The sequence below is a fragment of the Topomyia yanbarensis genome, unplaced genomic scaffold (assembly GCF_030247195.1).
Source record: "Topomyia yanbarensis strain Yona2022 unplaced genomic scaffold, ASM3024719v1 HiC_scaffold_16, whole genome shotgun sequence".
Taxonomy (NCBI): Eukaryota; Metazoa; Arthropoda; class Insecta; order Diptera; family Culicidae; genus Topomyia; species Topomyia yanbarensis.
Window position 1 is genome coordinate 211,464 of NW_026683338.1, and position 23,202 is coordinate 234,665.

The window sequence follows — 23,202 nt, forward strand, 5'->3', positions numbered from 1 at the left end:
CGGGGTTAGCCTGTCGAGGATAATCCTCTCAAGCAATTTGCCAGTCGTCTCGATCAGACAGATTGGTCTGTACGCCGATGGGTCGTCTGACGGCTTCCCGGGCTTCGGCAACAGCACCAATTTCTGCCTTTTCCATCTATCGGGGAAACGGCGCTCGTCAAGGCCTATCTGCATAGCTAGCCTGAACATGTTCGGGCTCGCTATGATCGCTGCCTTGAGAGCGTTGTTTGGAACTCCATCCGACCCTGGAGCTTTGTTCATTGCTAGGGATTTAGCCACTGCGAGTAGTTCTTCATTCGTCACTGGAGCCACCATTTCGGCCGTGCCCGCACTGTTTCGTAGTGCAGGTGGCCAGGGGCTTGTGGCTCGAGTACTTCGATAATCGTCGCCAACCGGGCCGGAGACCGTTCTGGGGGTGAGGAGCCCTTTTTGGTCTTGGCCATCACAATCCTGTAGGCGTCACCCAACGGATTCGCGTTGGCACTCTCACACAGGTTGTCGAAACACGCTCTCTTGATGCTTTTAATGGCCTTGTTAAGGGCCAATTTCGCAGCTCGAAACACTTCACGGCGGTTCTTTCTTGCATCCTCGGTGCGAGCTCTTTGCATCCTACGTCTAGCTCTGAGGCAGACTGACCGTAGAGCTGCAATCTCGGCACTCCACCAGTATACCGGGCATCTGCCGTTTCTTGGCAGTGTTTTTCTCGGCATAGTGGCGACGCACGCGCGTAATAGAACAGCTACCAGCGCATCCCCGCTTAGACTGCCGGTGCTGGCCTCCAGTCCCAGGGCCGCGGTGAAAGCTTCGCTGTCGAAGTGATTGGACTTCCACCCGCGTACCTGACAGGGATCTCCCGCCCTCGGATGCTGCACACCATAGTTGATCCTAAAGCGGATTGCTAAGTGATCGCTATGGGTGTAGCCTTCGTCTACCCTCCATTCCATGCCTGGATCCAGACTCGTGGTGGCAAATGTTACGTCAATCCATGTCTCCACCCCGTTTCTACGGAATGTACTAGCGGAGCCATTATTAGCTAGCACAGTATCGAGTTTCGCAAGCGCCTCCATTAGTGCTTGACCCCTGCTATTTGTACAGCGGCTGCCCCACTCCACTGCCCAAGCGTTAAAGTCTCCCGCTATGACTACCGGTTTCCGGCCCACTAGGTCTGACGAGAGCCTGTCGATCATCTGGTTGAACTGTTCTATTGGCCACCTTGGTGGAGCGTAGCAGCTGCAATAGAACACACCATTGATCTTGGCAATCGCAACACCCTCGGCGGAGGAGTGTATTACCTCTTGAACCAGGAAACGGCCCCTTGTGCAGATTGCCACCATTCCAGACCCGTCCGACACCCAATTGCCGTTGCCGGCAGGAATGCTGTACGGGTCTGATAAGAGGGCGACATATGTCCTCGACTCCGAGACCGACTGCCACAGCAGCTGTTGGGCTGCTGCACAATGGTTAAGATTTAACTGTGTGACGTTCACGGCTTCTTCTTATTTACCTCACCGAAGGGACACGAAGGTCCGCCCATACCATGTTTATGGGCTTGCTTCTTAGCGGTGCAGATAAGGCACTTGTGCGCCTTAGTGCAACCCCGCTCCTTATGCCCCTCCTCGCCGCAGCGATGACATAGTTTGCTCCTGTCTATGCACTTGCACTCGTAGGATTTGTGACCGGATTCAAGGCACCAATAGCACCTGTCCACTGAAGGCGGCTGGGGTATGCCAATTGGGCATACCGACGAGCCGATCTTCAGCTTGCCTTTCTCGGTTACCTTTTTGGCATCCGCCTTCAGTAGCCTGGGGTAGTCTACTTGGCTGTCAGAGGGTCCATCTCTAAAGCGCACAGAGGCCTGCTCGATTGTGACGTCGCATTGCTCCTTAACGGCTGCGACGACATCATCTGCGGTCGTGAACTCGTCCAGATGCCTGCACTGGAGAGTCATTTCCGCACCTAGCGACCTGATCTGGGCGCCTTCACCAAGGACCTCTTGGACCAAGGCCTTGTACACCGCACTAGATTGTGCGCCTCGCTTCAGCACCAGAAGCATTTCTCCCGTGTTGGTGCGTCTCACGCTACGCACATCTTACCCAAGGGCCGAAAGGCTTTCGGCCGCCTTCATCGACTTTAGGACGTCGGCGTATTTGTCCTTGTCGGTTTTTAACCACAAGGCCTCGCCTCTGTCCTTGGCCTTCTTCGCGGGCCGCGGTACCTCCGGTGTCGGTGCCGGCTTCTTCTTGGTGACCAGCGTCCAGGGGTTTGCCCCCCCCCTGCCCCGGTCGCGCCGTGTTGCTGGTACCAACGCTCTGCTCAGCGAGGTCACTCTCGCCCTCGCTTACCTCGACCAAACGGCGTCTGGCCTTAACGGTTGCACGCCGTGTGGTGTCGGTTTTTGCACCCTCGCCTGGCGACTTCTTAGGGCGCTTCGCGTTCGGCGCCGTCTTGCAATTGCCCTTGCCTTTTCCCTTCGAGGGGAACTCGACCGCCGCTTCGAGCGACGTGGCTGCTCCATAGAAGGTGAAGGCCACTGTCTGAGTGCCTGTATCGACCTTCTCTCTTCCCTCCCTCTTGGAGGCCACTGTCTGGGTTTCTCTGTCGGACTTCTCCCGACATTCCACCCTCTTTTTTTTTCTTGCGACACGAACATTTTTCCGGAGCTCCAGGAGACTCTGCTTTAACTCCTTGCTTATGTTTTGCTTTGCGCTAGTGAACTCGATTATTCAATCGAGCTTCTCCACCACTTTGCGCATCGCGGATAGTGTCCCATCCAGTGCGTTGGTAGGGCTATTTCCTACCACTACTGGGGGGTCACTGGTGCTATCAGATGCAGCACTCGTCGCTCCACTACTCTCTCCACGGGGGGGGAGACCTCGCCAAACCACCTCTAGCAAAAGGGGTTTGGCGCCTCTGTTTGTTTATTTTTGTTTTTGTTTATCTCCATGTTTGAACCCACGAGTAGCGCGAGAATAAATGTCCGCCATGCCAGAGCTCCCCATTAACGTGGTAAGGGACGCTTACTGTGGGGGTTGCCCAGGTACCCCACAGGCTCCGTTAACGATCGAGCATCTTTTCACCCCCTCGATCACTCATCCCACGGTACGGGTCGCTTCACGCCTTGGAATTGGGGTTATGACCTATCTTGCTTTACGTGGTGACCGCGGCACAGATCATCACAACCATCCTCCTTTACCAGGGCTTTGGACCTATAGCTCTGGTTCTCGATATTTCCATGTACGTATATTATTACAGACATGCTACTATTGAGATCCGTCATTCGCAAGCGGAGTTATATGTTGTCACTTACGATGAGTGCAAGTGCACAGTGTGATTCCGTAGATGTCCGGTATGGAATGCACTGTATAATTAGAGCTCTTAAGTAACCCACCAGGTGTTGACTAGCAGTCGATAGACAGCAATAGGCGAAAATCGCGGTCGGAGAACATATCATCGACTCGAACTTTTAAAGTTACGATGATTATGCTAAGGGGAAGACTATGAGAGTAACCACAGCTTTGGTTGAGACGCCAGTATACCAAGCACCACGAACCATCTGGAATCGCCGGACCGAAGCCCGTGATCAAACTAGTTACACCGTCAGGAACTAGATCGAGCGAAGCGCCAGCGGTTGGTCGTCGAGTTTTCAGCGAACCGGAAGCAGCGAACCAGAAGCTACGCTTCATTCGATATCGCCGAACCAACATCGCCAAGTACTGGTTAGCCATTTGAGTAGGATTTATGGACTATCCGAGTAGATTGCGACAAAACTAGGAGCTAAATGACTCACGCAACGGGCATCGGTATCGGGAGAAATTCCGGCGCCGAGGAATAAATGACTCACTGAGATGACTCGCGTAAACAGGAACTAAATGGCTCACAGAAACGGGAGCCAAATGGCTCACGGAAGTTCCCAACTGCGATTAACCGAATAGGTGTACGGAGCTAATCGGCTCGAATGTATGCTCTATTGTATCATTTTGTCATAATTTGTCCTGGACAATATATAATCATTTTTATACAAAGACATACCTTAAGTAGCATCTTTAAAGCTGAAATAGATTGTTAAAATCATGTAAATGGAACAAGCGAAATGGAAATTTCAACAAAAGAACATTCTATTCGAAATATCTCGTGATCTCGATCTTGTACAAAGTATCTATTTTCGGAAAACCTGTTCGGAAGATCAAGAGCTGTGAAAGACCAAATCGTTTTCAACTGTACCACTAGGTAGTGCCAGTGATCATGCTATTTTTTGAGTTCACTGTATCTTAAGCCCGAATCAGTCTCCCCACGCTTTGATGCAGCCTCGTGGGGCAGAAGGTAGGAAGAAAAATAAGGACTGTTTTAAGTGGTTATGCACGAAAGTGAGTCACAGCCATTGTCAATGCACTTTTGAAACTTTTCAACTTTACGATAATAAACACACTTATAGACATTTTCACATGGACGAACTGAATCTAGTGATATATGACACTCGACACTCCGGGTCTAGCTTAACAAATCGAGTTTCAGAGTGATTGCATTCCTTATAAAAAAAGGGAAATATGAACTGATGATTCCTATACGTTTCATAAATCCATACGACTGCACAAATAAGATGGGGGAAAAGTAAGTATTTTGAAGATGTACACGGAACAGAGCCAAAAGACTATCATGTACCAAACAAACAAATCTACAAGTTTTCAAACACAAGCAATAAACCAAACCTGCCGTATCCACTAGAGCTCAAAAAATTATAGTATGCACATAATGTACGTTTGCCAGTTCGCCAGCCATATGTAAAATGCTACAATCCTGTTTCTGTACATTGTTATCAAGCAGGGTCATTTTTGACCAATTTTCATGCTTTTTGTGTAAAGTCGGTCCATGTGCCACTACAACGGTACTAAAACTATCCAAGCAACCAAAAGTTCGGATAATACCTAAAAGTACTCTTTAATATTCATATTAAGTTCTTAGTGATCATTCAAGCTCTTATTGGGAATTTAGAAACAGATTAAACCGCTATTAGAAATTGCACTGTTAGGAAAATTATTTAAAACGAAAAACTTAACCATCCCTTTCTTATATGAACTTTTGATTGATTCAATAAAATTTGCTTGAATTGCTTTAGTAAAACAACCCCGCTATCCGAAAACACCCTGCGGAAACGTCCACGAGAACGATCGCAGGAAAATGTAAAATGAAGAAAAAAATAAAACTTTTTTGTTTTAATAAAAATAAATATTTATTTTTTGTTTACCACCTCCTTCAGAAAAAAAATGGTACTTGGACATAATTTAAAAAAAAAAAGATTTGTAATGGCCTAAAGATCTGCGAATTAAAATTGTACACATTGCTCAGCGAGGCTTAAATAAAAAGTAAACAAAGATCAAACAAACAAATTTACTTTGACAGAATGATAATTTTATATTCACAAGTGTTATATTTCATACTTTTGGTTGCACCATGACAGACAGAGAATATAGATATATTTCTGTAACGCAAATTGGAACGATTTTATTTGCTAACAAAATTTCTACGATTTTATGAATAAAATAATAAGTGCATTAAAACAGAAATGACAGTTTCGCAATAAATTTCAAAATATTTTGAATTTAGATGTTTTATTCTTATTGGAAAAATGCACATATTTAAAATCAATTGTTTATTCTTATTATTGTTTATTTGTTAGCTTTGATCCTCAGGGTCATTCCTGTGGAGTTTAGCTATTGGTGGTAACTCGGTCCCTGCGTAGTCGAGTTGTATTTCGTTGGCGATTTGTTCTAAGACTCAACCATTCCCAGCCGTTCTTTCTAGCCATCCTACAATTCGTTTGACAGACTCCCATTGGAAGGGGAGTAATCCTGCTGCCACACAAGCCGCCTCGGCTGGAGTGCTGGGAGGTAAATTTGATGCCACTCTGATTGCTCGGTGATATAGTGGGGCAGAGAACTTGACCAGACCATTTCGATTCAAACAGGTTGGCTCAATACCGTAATATATCTTGCTAGTACGTTACTTATAGTTAAGGGTGTTCTCCGGTTCCACCTCGGATGCCTTGTGCTTATTGCTTTGATCAGTCTGATTCTGCTCCCGCAGTTTGTTGTGATTTGATGAAAGTGTTGAGCGAAGGATAGTTGACGATCTATACTGATCCCGAGGATTTTTGGCTCTTTCCGAAAGGGAATCGTTGTTCCGAATAGTTTGACTGGTCTACCGGTGGCGACGTGTCTGGTTCTGCAGCAATGGGCTATGGCACACTTTGATGCGAATAAAAATTAAAATGATTAAACCCGACGGATTCAGCCCATCTCCCGACAGCACTGACCGCGACTTGCAGCTTCAGTCTAATTTTTTGTTGTTGTTTTTCGGTTACGACCAGTGTTGCTGAACTCGTAAAAATAACTCTTATATTTCTCATTCGCGTGTTCTCATTGCGCCCAACACTCGTATCCGAGTGTTCTCCATACATGCTTTTCTTTCGTTCGCTCCCCAGCCGGGTAGAATTTCTGCGAGTTCCAGTCGGCCAAAAGCCACTCAAATTGCACATATTGAAACCCACTCTTTCGTTCGCACCCACCCGCTGGCGCTCACTCCTACTGCTGCTACCACTCGTCCATGCTCTCACTCGCCTAAGCTCCCACTCGCCCATGCTCCCACTCGTCCGTACTCCCACTCGTAGCCACTCGCGCTCTTTAACCCACTTGTATCCACACGCACTCTTAAAGGCGTTCGCCTGCACTCGCACTCTTGCAGTCGCCAGCGCACTCGTCCCGTCTCGCATTTCGTTCTTCGTTGGTAGACCAAGAATGCTGCAAATGAATTTATTCGGATATTTTATGTACAAAGTCCAAGCCGCGGCTGTTTGAAGATCGAATTGCACAATACGTCTGGCTTTCGTCACCGGTACAGCACGTCAGGGAACGTCAAAATTAGTTATATGCAGTTAAATGGAGGTATTCACATACAATATCAACAGCACGGAATGCTTTGACGTACGGAAAGAGTGAACGAGAGACGCATTCAACTTAACTTGATGGAACGATGACGTGGCGTTGACGGACATTAACAAGCTGATGTATCGTATGGATTGAGGTTGATATGACACTGGTATAGCGGAAAAGGAAATGGCGCGGGAAATTCCCGATTCATCGATTCACTTGTTGTACAATGAAATCATAAACGCATCTGAATGAAATGCGGTCGCATTAAAATGCAAAAATACCTATATTGAAGTTTGAGATTTTTTGTGGAATAATGAAATTTTATTGTCAAATACCATGAAGGCACATAATTCCGCGCAGTTTAGAATTCCGCGCACTCTGAGCTATTTGCCAAATTGCAGAAGCAGGCTTGTTAAAATAATTGAACATGGCATACACATATGCTGCTTATGTTTATCCATACCGACTGAGATTTTTTTTTCTGGTGGCTCATATACCTGCAAAATAAAAAATCCTTGTGGCCGCCATGTTTGCATATTTCCTAAGCGATTTCGTTAAGACCATAATGTAGACAATATAACTAATTTGAAGCAAAACGGTTGATTTTCATTTTCAAACTTGTAAACAACAAAATAAAAAGAGTGTGTTGAATTACAATTCAAAAGACCAAAATGGCCAGCACATTTATAAATAGGTATTATCTAGGGTATTATCAGTAAAATTACAGTGCGCCGAAAAAGGTGCACTAAATTTAGGCGAACCCAATTCCGCTCATAAAAATTGTGGTTTCAGCCAATAAAAAAAGCATATAATACACTCTAGAAAACGTCAAAAACCATTGCTTATGATCCGGCAAGGACATTTGGTCGGTGTTAAGTCAGACCGGACTAGGTCGCAAAACTTCAAAAAAATACTGGATAAAGAATTTCTTCAGCTACATTCAACTTTTGCCAGATTTGAAATAACCATAAACAAGAATCATGGCAAAAAATAAAGTATAACGTATTCAAAATTTAAACTCGTTTTTCTCGAAATCAATATTTTATCACATAGTCCAGTCTGGCTTAACATCGACCATTTCATCTAAAGAGCTGCGAAAACTCCGGGAAGGTGATGGATAAAAGGTTTCTTTCAGCGACATTCAAACATATCTGGAAGAGTACCAAACCTGTCTTCAAACATTGAGCCGGAGTTATGAAAGATTCGAACTAAACCAGGGAGATAAAATAGTACATGTACCTGACACATACTCTTTTATGTTTTTGGTTTAGTACGAATCTTCCAAAACTTCTGCTTCCAACGGTTACTGGAAGAAATTTGATTACAGAACCTGCTGAACCGGTAACATCGCAAAATCCTTTGATAAAACTTGTCACAAACCAGCAAACGTAAATTCCAATACAATATGAAAGGATAATTATCGTTTGTTGCGACTAGTCTATCAGCAATATTTCGATGAGGTTACAAGGAAGAAAAAAATGTTGAAATAAATTCACAAAGAAAAAAGAGAAGTGAGATTGAATAAAAAGTTACAGAACAGATAAAAACGAGCAAGTAAAAAAACTTTTGACGAAGAACAGAAAGAAAGGGAACTGCAGTGTAAAAACCAATCCAATCTAAAACTAATTATGTAAATGTAATGAATTAATCCACAATTCGAACACATAGCAAAAAGAAACAATTCAAAGGATAGATTCTTTACAGTGGTTCAATGGAAATTATATTCACCGCAGTTACCTAAGTAAACCCTATTCAAATGATACCCTAAAATTGAGTAAAAATTCTATTCAGGTAGTTTTTCGTATTCTACAATACGTTAATAAAAATCCTATAGATTTAGATGAGGTTCCACTTTTGTTGGAATCCTACTAAATAATGTTCTGCGCGGAATTTGAAGCACCTGTGCGAGGAATTTCAATCAGTGCAAAATTGCTAGCCAGTGGGACTTATTGCATAACTCAAACAATTTGAATTGATTTTTCATAACGAATTTAGCTTTACTCATGCCTTAGGTGCGCGGAATTATGTGCCTTCACGTTATGTCACTGAATGAATATATGCATAAATCGCTAAGAATTTGTTTTGTGCAGATAATTTTCGTAAAATATCGAATTAAATAGCTGCTCCAAGAGTGAAACAAATTTTCATAAAAAAAATTTTAAAGTTTTAGTGGTGAGCTGTTTGAAATAAAATTCATTTTGCCAGATTGATCCCTTTAATTAAAAAAAAATGGTATACAAATATCGAGCTTAAAAGATCGAATAAAAAGAAATTATTTATAATTGAACACGATAACTTTTCTAAGATGAACGAAAATAAATTCGTGCAAACAACGAAATTGTTAGTAATACACTCAAACCTTTTTTTAAATAACACCATTTCGTTTCATTCACGAAAAATAATTTCGATATCGTACAATGTACATTTAATATGCAAAATGCAAAAAAAATTAAAATTTGTGAATGAAGTGACCGAAATCTACTATTTACAATGCACGAAAATACTTCGATGCAGAAAATGACGAATGAAATCGTGCATTGCACGATCATTTTTTCCATTTACGAATTTATATTTTCAGTGTATAATTTCTGAATTGGTTGATTTTTTTATCATTCCAAAATTCAAAATGGCGGCTCGCGTCGACCCCTGCACGACATCATCTTTGAACTTCAAATCCGCGGCCTGTTTCATTTCACAAGATTTATAAAATTCTTTATGACTTATATTGCCTATGATCGCAAGTCAGTCGCATAAAGATAGGAAATCCCATAGAAAACGGAACAAATATGCAATAATGGGTAGTATACATCTATGACCATTCCTTGTACATTTTGCATTAAATGAATCGGATCAAGACCTGTGCTTGATATTCGGATTAAATACATGGTTTCGAGATAAACGCATTTAATGCGGTTCACTATAAAAATTCAAATCCATTAACAAACATTGGCTTCTAGAGAATATGTATGTAGGAGATCGACTACCGTCATAAAGTGAATTTCTGTGAATAAGCACTTAATTTGTTGAAAATTTCGTGACCAATTCCAACATACGCTATCAGTCCTCCAAATTACGACGGACTCAGAGCAAATCTATCAGCTGTAAGAAAAGTACAGCGAGCGTTATATACTCTAAAGCATTCGTTCACAGTCCTAAATTGATACAGCCAGCAGACTATGTTAGAAGAAATCTCCAGTGAATGATTTTGCGCACTTTCCACTAAGCTGAACGCTGCACTTTAAAAGTGTGAGTAATAAAGCTGCTACTGAAAACTGCGAGCTGCCAAAACACATGTATTTGAAGTTATAGAGATGATACTCTCATAGACAGGCCAGCCGAACTAACCAGTCTATGAGATAAATTTATCAGTAGAATGTTAAATGCCTAATACGGTTCGAATCGAGTTTTTGTGCCACAAGCAATACTAGTATTGAAATAGTAATTTTTACTTGCTCGTCAACTTCTCACGCTGGTTTTTCCCAGATAACGAATTAACTAGGGTCCGGGTTTGTTTTGCCGACTGGTATTGTCCCGAATGGGTTGATTTGCCGAATTAAGTATAAAAAAAGTTATTTTCAATGGTAATTGAATAGTATAAAGGATGATTCAATATTTAAATATGACGAAAAGCATGGATGTGGGATGATAAATTATCGAATCAATAGTCAAATTGTAAAGAATAGTTAAGGTAATTAATAAAATCAAACTTTAAATGAAAATCGTTTCTCTTTGAGCGTCTTGGTGGAATTCTGAAAATGAATTCCTGAAAATTCTGAAGATGCTGAATTTAAATGAAAATCAAAATGACTAAAGAAACGAAATATCTCTGAACTAATTCCTACTATCGTGATTCACTTGCTTCGCTTATTCATACACATAATCTTGGATTTAGATCATTTCAACAAATATATAGAAAAAGTTTTATAAATTTGTACTAATGGAGATTTGAACATGACTGAACAACATTGTTTTCGGTAATACTGATTCTTCTTGACGCAAACAACATTTTTATGCGAATGCATAATATGTGTAGTCAGTCGATGAACTAAGGGAAAATGGAATACAAAAATCTTCTTCGTTATTTTGAAGAAAAGTGAACGAATTTTATTTTTCGGTTTATCTTATGCCATTTCCCGAAATTCCAACTGTTCTATATTTTTTTTGGTTCATCGAGTAACTACAAGTCTATGTTTTAAATTTTTTTTTATTGAATTTCCTATTTCAGACAATTGTATCAAGAGTTATCATGTCCGCCGCGGCACTCCTCGACATGGAAAGGGTTCAACATCTACTCTTCGAAAGCTCGTATGTGTGGCTTTGCCTGACTAAAAAATTTTCATACATAATGAATGTATACATAAACCTTAACGAGAGGTCCATTGTCACCTTGCCATCAAAATCGTATAACAAAATTACTTTCAGTTTGAGCAAATTAAAGTAGACGCCCCTTAAAAGACAAGTTTTATTTAAGACACCGCACTTATAATTTGATTACATATTTTTAAAAAAATATGAAAAACAATATATTTAATTTGTTCTTTAAATGCAACCGGCATAAATTTGTATAGACAGATAACGTATGTATGCAATGACAATTTAATGCGAACGCGCGCACTGTTAGTTTAGTTAGTTTTTGCTTGCGCTGTTTTAGGATTTCATCAGAATGCCGTACCTGATCCCTTCGCTCCTTTACGAGCGCTCCCAATTGCTAAAAGAGTGTATACGTGCTGTTCTAATAAACATCTTCAGAGCTGTAAAGAGTGCTTAGCACATGGGAGTGGGTGGCATGCAGCAAAAACTCGCAGCTGAGGAGTCCCATCATGGGAACCCACTCTTCGTTGGAGCTGATATCTAGCGAGCCGACAAGAGTGCGAGTGACACACGAGCTTATAGCGAAGGCAGATAACTCACATGAATCAAACGTAATTGCCGCTCGTGCTGACTGTCACATATTTGAGAGTTCTTCGAAAACGTGTGTACAGAAGTAGGGAGCATACAGTGTGAGTCTCGCGCTCGCAGGCGAACGAGGAGGATGTGTTGGCTTCTCGCTCTTTTAGCAACACTGGTTACGACTATTACGATATCATCAGCGTATACGAGAATATATACACCCTCTGGTAGCGTAGCGAATATTGAATTAATGCTTACGAGAAACAGGGTGGCGGCTAGGACGAATCCTTGGGGAACTCAGTTTTCCTCAGGAAAGCTTTCCGATAGTGTTCCTCCAACGCAGACTTTGAATGTACGCTCCTTTAAGTATTCGCCAATGAAATTTCCCATGTTACCTACTACTCCCCACTCTCGTAGGTGTCGCAGCATTCCTTCTCTACACATAGTATTGTAGACTTTCGCGATGTCAAGGATTGCTAAGTCGGTGTGCAGATTTTCTTCGTTGGCTTGTTTCAATATTTCTCCTAAGGTACCGAGATGTGTACCTGTGCCGCGACCTTGCCTGAAAGCAAATTGCCTGTTGTCAAGTACCTGTTTGCCCTCCATGTAGCCCGACAGCCGCCTGTTCACCATGCGTTCCATTGTCTTTCCTATACATGGTAGCAAATTGATGGGGCGAAAGTCATTGGCGTCGCGGTTACCTTCGCAACGTTTGGGATGGGTATAATGATCGCTGACCTCCAGGATTTCGGGAAGCTCTCTCCATTCCATATTCCATTAATGCTCTTAAGTAGCGCTCTTTTGATTTTCGGTGGAGCCCTTGTCAGCATCGGATAGCATACTTCATCGGCGCCGGCGCTTTTACTTTTGGCGGTGGCCAGGGCTTCTGCTAGTTCGATCCCTGCGAAGGCCTTGTTGTATTCTGCCCCGGTATCCGGTGGGAACTCGGTGGGCTTCGCTTCAGCTGTTCGCTTTCGTGGAATGAATTTTGCAGGTGAGGCTGTGTCCGAGGACAGTGATGCGTAGTGTTCCCCTAATGTTCTGGCGATTAGTTTGGGGTCGTTCGTGGCGCTTCCGTTCACCTCCAGGGTGAATCCACACTTTCTCCTCTTGCCTGATAGTGCGTTGACCTTTCTCCAGAGTTCTGTAGTAGACAAGTTTGGGGAGATTTCCTCCAAGAATTTGCTTCAACTTTTGTGTTTGGCTTCATCGGTGGCCCTTCTGGCCTCGTTTCGAAGCCTGTGGAAATTTCTTCTTTTTACTCTCGGGACGGGTGCTGCTTGAGCGTCTCTTGAGCGTCCGTAGGGCCTTTCTGCGCTCGGTGACGATCTTCTCAACTTCCGGGTTCAACCAATGCACAGCGCGCTTAGGAGGTGTACCCTTCGTGCGTGGGATGCTGCTTTGGCCGGCCTGCACTAGGATCATTGCGATCTCTTCCGGTGAGTAGTTGTGTTCCCAGTCTATCGAACCTTCGAGGTTCGCTTCGTACTTCTCCCAGTTAGCACGATCAAATAACCACCTGGCTCTTCTAGTGGTAGGTAGAGTTTTGCTCAGGTGAATCTGCATCGGTACGTGGTCACTTCCGTGTGTGTCTTCCATTGTGTTCCACGAGAGCGAACTAACGATAATTCGGGAGCACACCGTGAGGTCAATCGCGGACGTGCACTGACCTCTGAAGAAGGTTGGACTACCGTCGTTCAACACGACGCTGTTGGTGCTTTCAATTGCCTTGTTGATCGCGTTCCCTCTGTGACAGCATTTGTTCGTTCCCCACGACGTGTGGTAGGCGTTGAAATCTTCCATCAATATATAAGGCTTGCCTAGCTGTTCGATTACTTTCGCTAGCTTGTTTCCAACATCTAATGTTTCATGCGGGATGTATATTGTTCCGACAGTGCATGATTTCGGAATTTGTATACGCTGAGCTGCCACTATTAGGTCGGATGTTATTGTTACATGCTCTGCAGGGATGTCGGACCTGATCCTTAGGCCGACGTTTCTGCATATATTTGCGCCGTCCGCTCTTGTCCATCGATATCGCCCGCTTAGCCAGTTCGTCGGGTCCGTTCCAGCTCTTAAGTGGGTTTCTTGAAGTGCAATCACTAAAGGTGATTCGTCTTGCACTAACTGTTGCAAATCACCGAGGTTGGACCGCATGCCATTCATATTCCACTGCAGCGTAAAGGCTTTATCGTGACATCCTGGTTGTGTAACGTGTAAAAATTCTTCTCTTACTGTCGTTGGTGAGGTTGATGAACCTGCGAGATAGGCTTGGGCGGTAACTGGTTCGATGGGCAAAGATTTGTCAAGTGAATTTACTCGGGGAGAAGCCGGGCCCCCCGCACCAGCAGCCGCCCGAGGCTCTTCGTTGTACGACGGTACCTCCCGGGTCGGAGCCGGTGCGGGAGAAAGGCTTTTCCCACCGCCATCTTCCGCTGCTGTGGGTTCAGGTTTATTTGTTTCGTTTGGGGATGGCTTGTTTGCTTTCTTCGTCTTGGTGCTACTCGGGCTAGTATTGATTAGGTACCATGAGCAACCTGGGGTCGGGCTCGGTTGTCTGGTAGTAATGCTGCTTTTGCTGTCTACTGTTGGTCTAAATATGGTCTTTTCGGATCTGTCGTTCGATGTCTTATCTGTTGATTTCGTACTGCTGACAGACCTATTGTTAGTCTTTTTCGGCTCCGTATGTTGGTCTACGTTTTTCTTATGTTGTTTACGTCGTGAATGTGCTGGTTCTGGTGGCACGTCATTGCTCTCGTCTTTTTTTTGGGTCGTGTGTTTTCCCCTTGACAGCGGTTTTCTGTCGTGCGGCTTGCATCTATCAGGTGAGCCTGTTGTGGTACGTTGGGTGGCAGTGTTTGGTCTTGATTTATTGAATATTGTAGTACTTGCCTTGTGTGTCTCCATTGGTCCCACACCGACAGCCGCCGGGGGTTCGTCGGTATGGGCCGGTATTTCCCCAGTCGGTGTGGGTGGGCTGTTTTGGGGTTGTTTTCTGTCTGGAGCTTTTGGTGTTCCTGTTGGTGTTATTGTTGTTCTGTTCGTTGATTTTGCTTCTGAATACTCTCCTGTTGCTATTGTATGTGTTACAGTTGCGATTACCTCTGATGTTGGTGATTGCGTTGGTATTGTTGCCATTTACTAGGGTTTTGTTTTGTTTTTGGGTTGATTGGGGTACTACCTGTTGTTTCATCGCGAGGCATTTTAGTCTGACATGTCCATCTTCTCTCTTGTTTCTTTGCGGACCGATCTTTCCGATAAGAGTACGCGATCCTACCGTTGTGACTTCAATTGCTCTCTTCTTACTTTCACTGTTAATTGGACTGCGTGATGTGTCTGATATTTTTATAAACGCTCTGCTTTGGTTCTGCTGCGGCTCGCCCTTCTTTCGTCGGATGTTGGCTGATGTTGATTGTCTTGGAAATTTATCAGTAATAAGAGATGGCGTTTGGTCACGGATATCTTACAATAGTATTTTATTGCGTCTATCACCAACGTTTCAAAGGTCTATGCCTTCATCTTCTGGGCAAAACTACAATTTGAACAATAATTTGAACAGTAATTACATACAACATTCAATTTGCACGGATTACTTACAACAAGAACAATATTATCTTAGTCAAGTTGGTTTGAACATTTAGACGAAAAAAAACAACGCGCTGATCTACACTGTAATGTCAAAATTAAGTTTAAATTTGATTTAAACTGCAAATTTGTTTGAATTGTGGCAACTTACACAGACGGTCCCCGCACACATCACTAGCAGACTGAGCAATGAAACGTTTCAAAAAGCAAAAGTGTGTGTTGTAAACAGCATCGAGGTCTGGAACAGATGGAAGTGGAAACAGCAATAATTTGACGTATGGGAAACGAGCAGAAGAGAGTGAGCGAGGTTTATGCTTAATGATATAGAGAATGTAGCACCCCAGAGTATGCTGCATTCAAATTATTAGTGTCGTTTCTGAAATTAATTGTTGATCCATCACTAAAAATGTGGCACATTTCCAAAATCTGATCATAGCTGTGCTCATAATCAATGGCATGAACCATTAGCGCTGTCTTTTTAAACTCGTCTTCATTGCTTGTCTCTCGCTCGCTGCTTGACGATTTGAATTCATTGTACCGTTTTATGAGCGATCGGTGGCCAGACAGGCGCTGTTTGAGTTGTTGGATAGTTAAACCCATGTATGAACTATCACATCCTGTGCAGGGTATACGGTAGATTACATTGCGTTTTGAAAGAAGAGGAGTGGGATCTTTCAGCTTGAAAAACAAAATTGCATTGGTTTTTGTACATTTGAAACCTAACCTTACATTTTTGTGATTCCTCTGAACTATCCTGGCAAGGGCGGGTGTGAGAGCATCTACGTGGTGGAGAAATCGATATACCGTTTGTTCGCTCTCGGGAGGGCGGTTATTTACTGTGCTGGGATTTTGGTTGACAAATCGATTGATCAGTCGATTTACAAGGGTGCTGGGATAATTGTTACTGCGCAAGTATTCTCGTACCGTTAGCTTTTTCTGGTTTTCTGTTTTGTACGTTGATAATCGAAATACTCTTGCAATGAACCCCATGGCTGTATTTAGCTTTTGCGTGAGCGGATGGAAAGAGAGAAAATTTAAAATTCGGCCAGATGCCACCGGCTTTTTGTACCAGTCGGTGAGAATCCTCTGCTCGTCCGTTCTTATCAGAACCATGTCCAAATAAGGCAAACGGTTGTTGCTCTCAATCTCACATGGAAATTGGATATGTGGATTGTAGGCATTCAGCGCACTCTTCACATGATCAATTTCATTAGCTGGGAGAGCGGTGATCAAATCATCCACATATTTCTTTAAAAAGGGGATAGGTATATTGATCGTCTTCAACACGTCATCTAGTAATGTTTTCATTACTAGATCTGCTAAGGCAGGGGATAATGGATTACCTATTGCTGTTCCCGATTTCTGCCTGTAATATGCTCCGCGAAATACGAAGTAACTGGAGGAGAGATTGAAATCGATGAGGTCTATGAAAGTTTTTTCATCTTTGATAGTTGTGTTTTTCTCTATCGAACTCCAGTTATTGCGCATCGCTTGCATAACCAGGTCTTTGGGGATGCAAGTAAACAAACTAACGACATCGACCGAAACCAACACATGATTCGGGGGTAGCGTTGTGTTGTTTATGAACGAGCAAAACTCGTAAGAGTTTAGGACATTGTATTTGTTTTGATTGATCGATAGTCTGAGAATACCAGCTAAATACTTTGAGAGATCATATGTTGGGCAATTAATGCACGACAGGATGACCCTCAGCGGACTATTGGGTTTATGTATTTTTGGAAGACCGTAAATTTTAGGGCAAGTCGCGTGATGTGTTATTAATTGATGCCTGGTTTTCTGGTCTATCATTTTCTGATCGTATAGAGCACTAGCTAATACCCATCGCGCGTTGCTGCGACTTTCAATGAAATATGAGGAAAACACAATTTGTTCCGAAGCGCCATCTGGCGGGCAGGTAATCTCCCACTAATAGCACACAAACACGCCCCATACCAAATAACTACTGTGTGCAATTTTTTACAGAAATCGGTTAAGCCGTTTGGGAGTCTAAATCATATACATACAAACTTTGACTTTTATATATATACTAGCTAATACCCATCGCGCGTTGCTGCGATTTTCAACGAAATAGGAGGAAAATACAATTTGTTCCGTAGCGCCATCTGGCGGTCAGATAATCCCCAACCAATAGCACACAAACACGCTCCAGAACAAATGCCTACTGTGTATTAATTTTTACGGAAATCGGTTAAGCCGTTTGGGAGTCTATAAATCATATACATACAAACTTTGACTTTGTTCGCTCTCGGGAGGGCGGTTATTTACTGTGCTGGGATTTTGGTTGACAAATCGATTGATCAGTCGATTTACAAGGGTGCTGGGATAATTGTTACTGCGCAAGTATTCTCGTACCGTTAGCTTTTTCTGGTTTTCTGTTTTGTACGTTGATAGTCGAAATACTCTTGCAATGAACCCCATGGCTGTATTTAGCTTTTGCGTGAGCGGATGGAAAGAGAGAAAATTTAAAATTCGGCCAGATGCCACCGACTTTTTGTACCAGTTGGTGAGAATCCTCTGCTCGTCCGTTCTTTTCAGAACCATGTCCAAAAAAGGCAAACGGTTGTTGCTCTCAATCTCACATGGAAATTGGATATGTGGATTGTAGGCATTCAGCGCACTCTTCACATGATCAATTTCATTAGCTGGGAGAGCGGTGATCAAATCATCCACATATTTCTTTAAAAAGGGGATAGGTATATTGATCGTCTTCAACACGTCATCTAGTAATGTTTTCATTACTAGATCTGCTAAGGCAGGGGATAATGGATTACCTATTGCTGTTCCCGATTTCTGCCTGTAATATGCTCCGCGAAATACGAAGTAACTGGAGGAGAGATTGAAATCGATGAGGTCTATGAAAGTTTTTTCATCTTTGATAGTTGTGTTTTTCTCTATCGAACTCCAGTTATTGCGCATCGCTTGCATAACCAGGTCTTTGGGGATGCAAGTAAACAAACTAACGACATCGACCGAAACCAACACATGATTCGGGGGTAGCGTTGTGTTGTTTATGAATGAGCAATACTCGTAAGAGTTTAGGACATTGTATTTGTTTTGATTGATCGATAGTCTGAGAATACCAGCTAAATACTTTGAGAGATCATATGTTGGGCAATTAATGCACGACAGGATGACCCTCAGCGGACTATTGGGTTTATTTATTTTTGGAAGACCGTAAATTTTAGGGCAAGTCGCGTGATGTGTTATTAATTGATGCCTGGTTTTCTGGTCTATCATTTTCTGATCGTATAGAGCACTAGCTAATACCCATCGCGCGTTGCTGCGACTTTCAATGAAATATAAGGAAAACACAATTTGTTCCGAAGCGCCATCTGGCGGGCAGATAATCTCCCACTAATAGCACACAAACACGCCCCATACCAAATACCTACTGTGTGCAAATTTTTACAGAAATCGGTTAAGCCGTTTGGTAGTCTATAAATCATATACATACAAACTTTGACTTTTACATATATACTAGCTAATACCCATCGCGCGTTGCTGCGATTTTCAACGAAATAGGAGGAAAAAACAATTTGTTCCGTAGCGCCATCTGGCGGTCAGATAATCCCCAACCAATAGCACACAAACACGCTCCAGAACAAATGCCTACTGTGTATTAATTTTTACGGAAATCGGTTAAGCCGTTTGGATAAATCATATACATACAAGCTGCGACTTTCAATAAAATAGGAGTAAAACACATTTTTTTCCGAAGCGCCATGTGTCAGGCAGATAATCCCCAACTAATAGCACATAAAACCGCTCCATAACAAATGTCTACTACGTATAAATTTTTTGGGCAATCGGTTAAGCCTTTTGGGAGTCCATAAATCACATACATACAAACGTTGACTTATATATATATATATATATATATATATATATATATATATATATATATATATATATATATATATATATATATATATATATATATATATATATATATATATATATATATATATATATATATATATATATATATATATATATATATATATATATATATATATATATATATATATATATATATATATATATATATATATATATATATATAACTAGCTAATACCCATCGCGCGTTGCTGCGACTTTCAACGTAATAGTAGGAAAACACAATTTGTTCTGTAACGTCATCTGGTGGTAAGATAATCCCCAACCAATAGCACACGAACACGCTCCATAACAAATGCCTACTGTATGTAAATTTTTAGGGAAATCGGTTAAGCCGTTTCGGAGTCTATAAATCATATACATACAAACTTTGACTTTTATATATAGATAGATAGATAGATAGATATAGATATAGATAGATATAGATTTACCATTTGATTATTTTTGGACTGTACTTTGTTTGTCCAGTCCGTGCCAATGCCTTCATACGTATCCCTGTCGCCAACAAGGGTTTGCATTTTCAATTCGTATTCTTCTTTTTTTCATTATTACTGTTTTGTTACCCTTGTCGGCTGCCACAATACATATTTCCGGATTGTCACGGATGAACTTTTGGATCGTATGGTATGCTTCAATCAAAAATGATTGACGGGATCAGTGGATGATTTGAAGCAACCGTTCTTCCGTTTGTTCACGTAATTGTAAATTACGTTGGTGAACTGGTTGCGACTTGCCGCTTGCACAGTGTCGTCGGGTTCAAGCTTTAGAATAACTGGAGTTCGATAGAGAAAAACACAACTATCAAAGATGAAAAAACTTTCATAGACCTCATCGATTTCAATCTCTCCTCCAGTTACTTCGTATTTCGCGGAGCATATTACAGGCAGAAATCGGGAACAGCAATGGGTAATCCATTATCCCCTGCCTTAGCAGATCTAGTAATGAAAACATTACTAGATGACGTGTTGAAGACGATCAATATACCTATCCCCTTTTTAAAGAAATATGTGGATGATTTGATCACCGCTCTCCCAGCTAATGAAATTGATCATGTGAAGAGTGCGCTGAATGCCTACAATCCACATATCCAATTTCCATGTGAGATTGAGAGCAACAACCGTTTGCCTTATTTGGACATGGTTCTGATAAGAACGGACGAGTAGAGGATTCTCACCGACTGGTACAAAAAGCCGGTGGCATCTGGCCGAATTTTAAATTTTCTCTCTCTCCATCCGCTCAAGCAAAAGCTAAATACAGCCATGGGGTTCATTGCAAGAGTATTTCGACTATCAACGTACAAAACAGAAAACCAGAAAAAGCTAACGGTACGAGAATACTTGAGCAGTAACAATTATCCCAGCACCCTTGTAAATCAACTGATCAATCGATTTGTCAACCAAAATCCCAGCACAGTAAATAACCGCCCTCCGGAGAGCGAACAAACGGTATATCGATTTCTCCACCACGTAGATGCTCTCACACCCGCCCTTGCCAGGATAGTTCAGAGGAATCACAAAAATGTAAGGTTAGGTTTCAAATGTACAAAAACCAATGAAATTTTGTTTTCCAAACTGAAAGATCCCACTCCTCTTCTTTCAAAACGCAATGTAATCTACCGTATACCCTGCACAGGATGTGATAGTTCATACATAGGTTTAACTACCCAACAACTCAAACAGCGCCTGTCTGGCCACCGATCGCTCATAAAACTGTACAATGAATTCAAATCGTCAAGCAGCGAACTAGAGACAAGCAATGAAGACGAGTTTAAAAAGACAGCGCTAATGGCTCATGTCATTGATAATCAGCACAGCTTTGATCTATCAAAAACAACAATTTTAGACCATGACAACCGATTACAAGCTTTACAGATTTTGGCAATGTGCCACTTTTTAGTGATGGGTCAACAATTAATTTCAGAACCGACACTAATAATTTGAATGCAGCATACTCTGGGGTGCTACACTCTCTCTCTCATTAAGCATAAACTTCGCTCACTCTCTTCTGCCCGTTTCCCATACGTCAAATTATTGCTGTTTCCACTTCCATCTGTTCCAGACCTCGATACTGTTTACAACACACACTTTTGCTTTTTTCATTCATTTTCGTTTCATTGCTCAGTCTGTTAGTGATGTGTGCGGGGACCGTCTGTGTAAGTTGCCACAATTCAAACAAATTTGCAGTTTAAATCAAATTTAAACTTAATTTTGACATTACAGTGTAGATCAGTGCGCTGTTTTTTCCGTCTAAATGTTCAAACCAACTTGACTAAGATAATATTGTTCGTGGTGTAAGTAATCTGTTTGTTTGCAAATTGAATGTTGTATGTAATTTCTGTTCAAATTATTGTTCAAATTGTAGTTTTGCCCAGAAGATGAAGACATAGACCTTCGAAACGTTGGTGATAGACGCAATAAAATATTATTGTAAGAAATCTGTGACCAAACGCCATCTCTTATTACTGAAAACAAAGTGGTCGTTCATCTTTCTATTGGAAATTTATCGTTCTCTCTGTTGACATTGTTCTTGGATCCCGGATGGGTATATTGGCCTGTGTGTTTGGAGGTCCCATGGCTTTGGTTTGTTCCTCTTGTTTTTTCACCCCCAAGTGTTTCACGTCGCTGAAAGCACGTTTCAGAGCGGAAATTTCATTCTTGAGTTCTTTATTCTCTGTTCTTGTTTTCGTAAGTTCCTCTTTTTTTTTGATTTCCTAGTCTATACCAGCAGTATACGATCTTTTTGCCACCTGCTCTTTTAGTTTGTTGACCTCATCTCTTAATGTGCCAATCATTCGGTCTCTTTCATCCGAGCCCGGTACAATGCTTCCCTTCAATGTCGCGGCGTATGATGGTCCACTCGTAGCTTGCTTGACTATAAGTTTGTTTTTAATTATGTCAGTTTCCATTTTCATTACTGGACATATTCTATCCCTCGTAGAATGTTGGTCGCCACAGTTAACACAAGTACTTTGAGTTGTACAAGGATTTCCTTTTACAAATTCGTGTTCCTCGTGTTCGTTTGCATATCTCAGTCCCATGCCCGAATTTTCCGCATCGGTAACACTGCATTGGGCTTGGGTAGTAGCGCCTTACTTTAACCCTCACCAAGCCGATGAAAATGTCTTCAGGAAGAAAAGACCTGGCGAAGGATAGTACCAGCAACGGCGTGTTGACCTGTCTTCCATCGATTTTCTTGGTAATTCTCCTCAGCTCGATTACATTTTGATTGTTTAGATTTTTCAGCCATGTTTCGGTGTCCATATCTATGGTATTATACCTTGCACCATGTTCAAGAAGGGGTGAGATATTGTCTCTACTGATTGACCATCCGTCAGTTTCTTGACCTTTAGTAGGCTTTGACATACCGTTCTGGAGGAAGTTCTTAGAGCATATTGTGTCCCTCTCGCTTCCTTGGCTGCTGAAATAACCTTTGTTGGTTCGATGCCCAGCGCTTGTTTCAGTGTAAGGATTGGTCGGTAGAGTACCTCTGTTGCCTTCGGTGTCGGTTGCTGCTCGTAGCAAAAGGGTTTGCTGGTCAATAGTATCGCCTGTATTCATGTAGCTCGAAATCGCATGGCTGTGTGACGGCCCCTAGTCTGGGGGCCGAGGATCCGAATTCATTCGTTAGCTTAGTTGATTTTTTATTGTTTTCTCGACGATCCAACTTGCTATCTGTAGGATGTACTCCCGCACTCTACTACGGTTGCTTGTAGGTACTCTTTATCACTTCCTATGCTGCATTGTACCCATTGTTGTATGCCAGTTTGCACTTCGCTTCGGGAATCGACGGCACTTTTGCGATGTATACTTTCACTGTCACCAATGTTTTCTTGCACGGAACTTTGCTTTACGGATTGTATTCGAAACTTTTCTTGCGTACAATT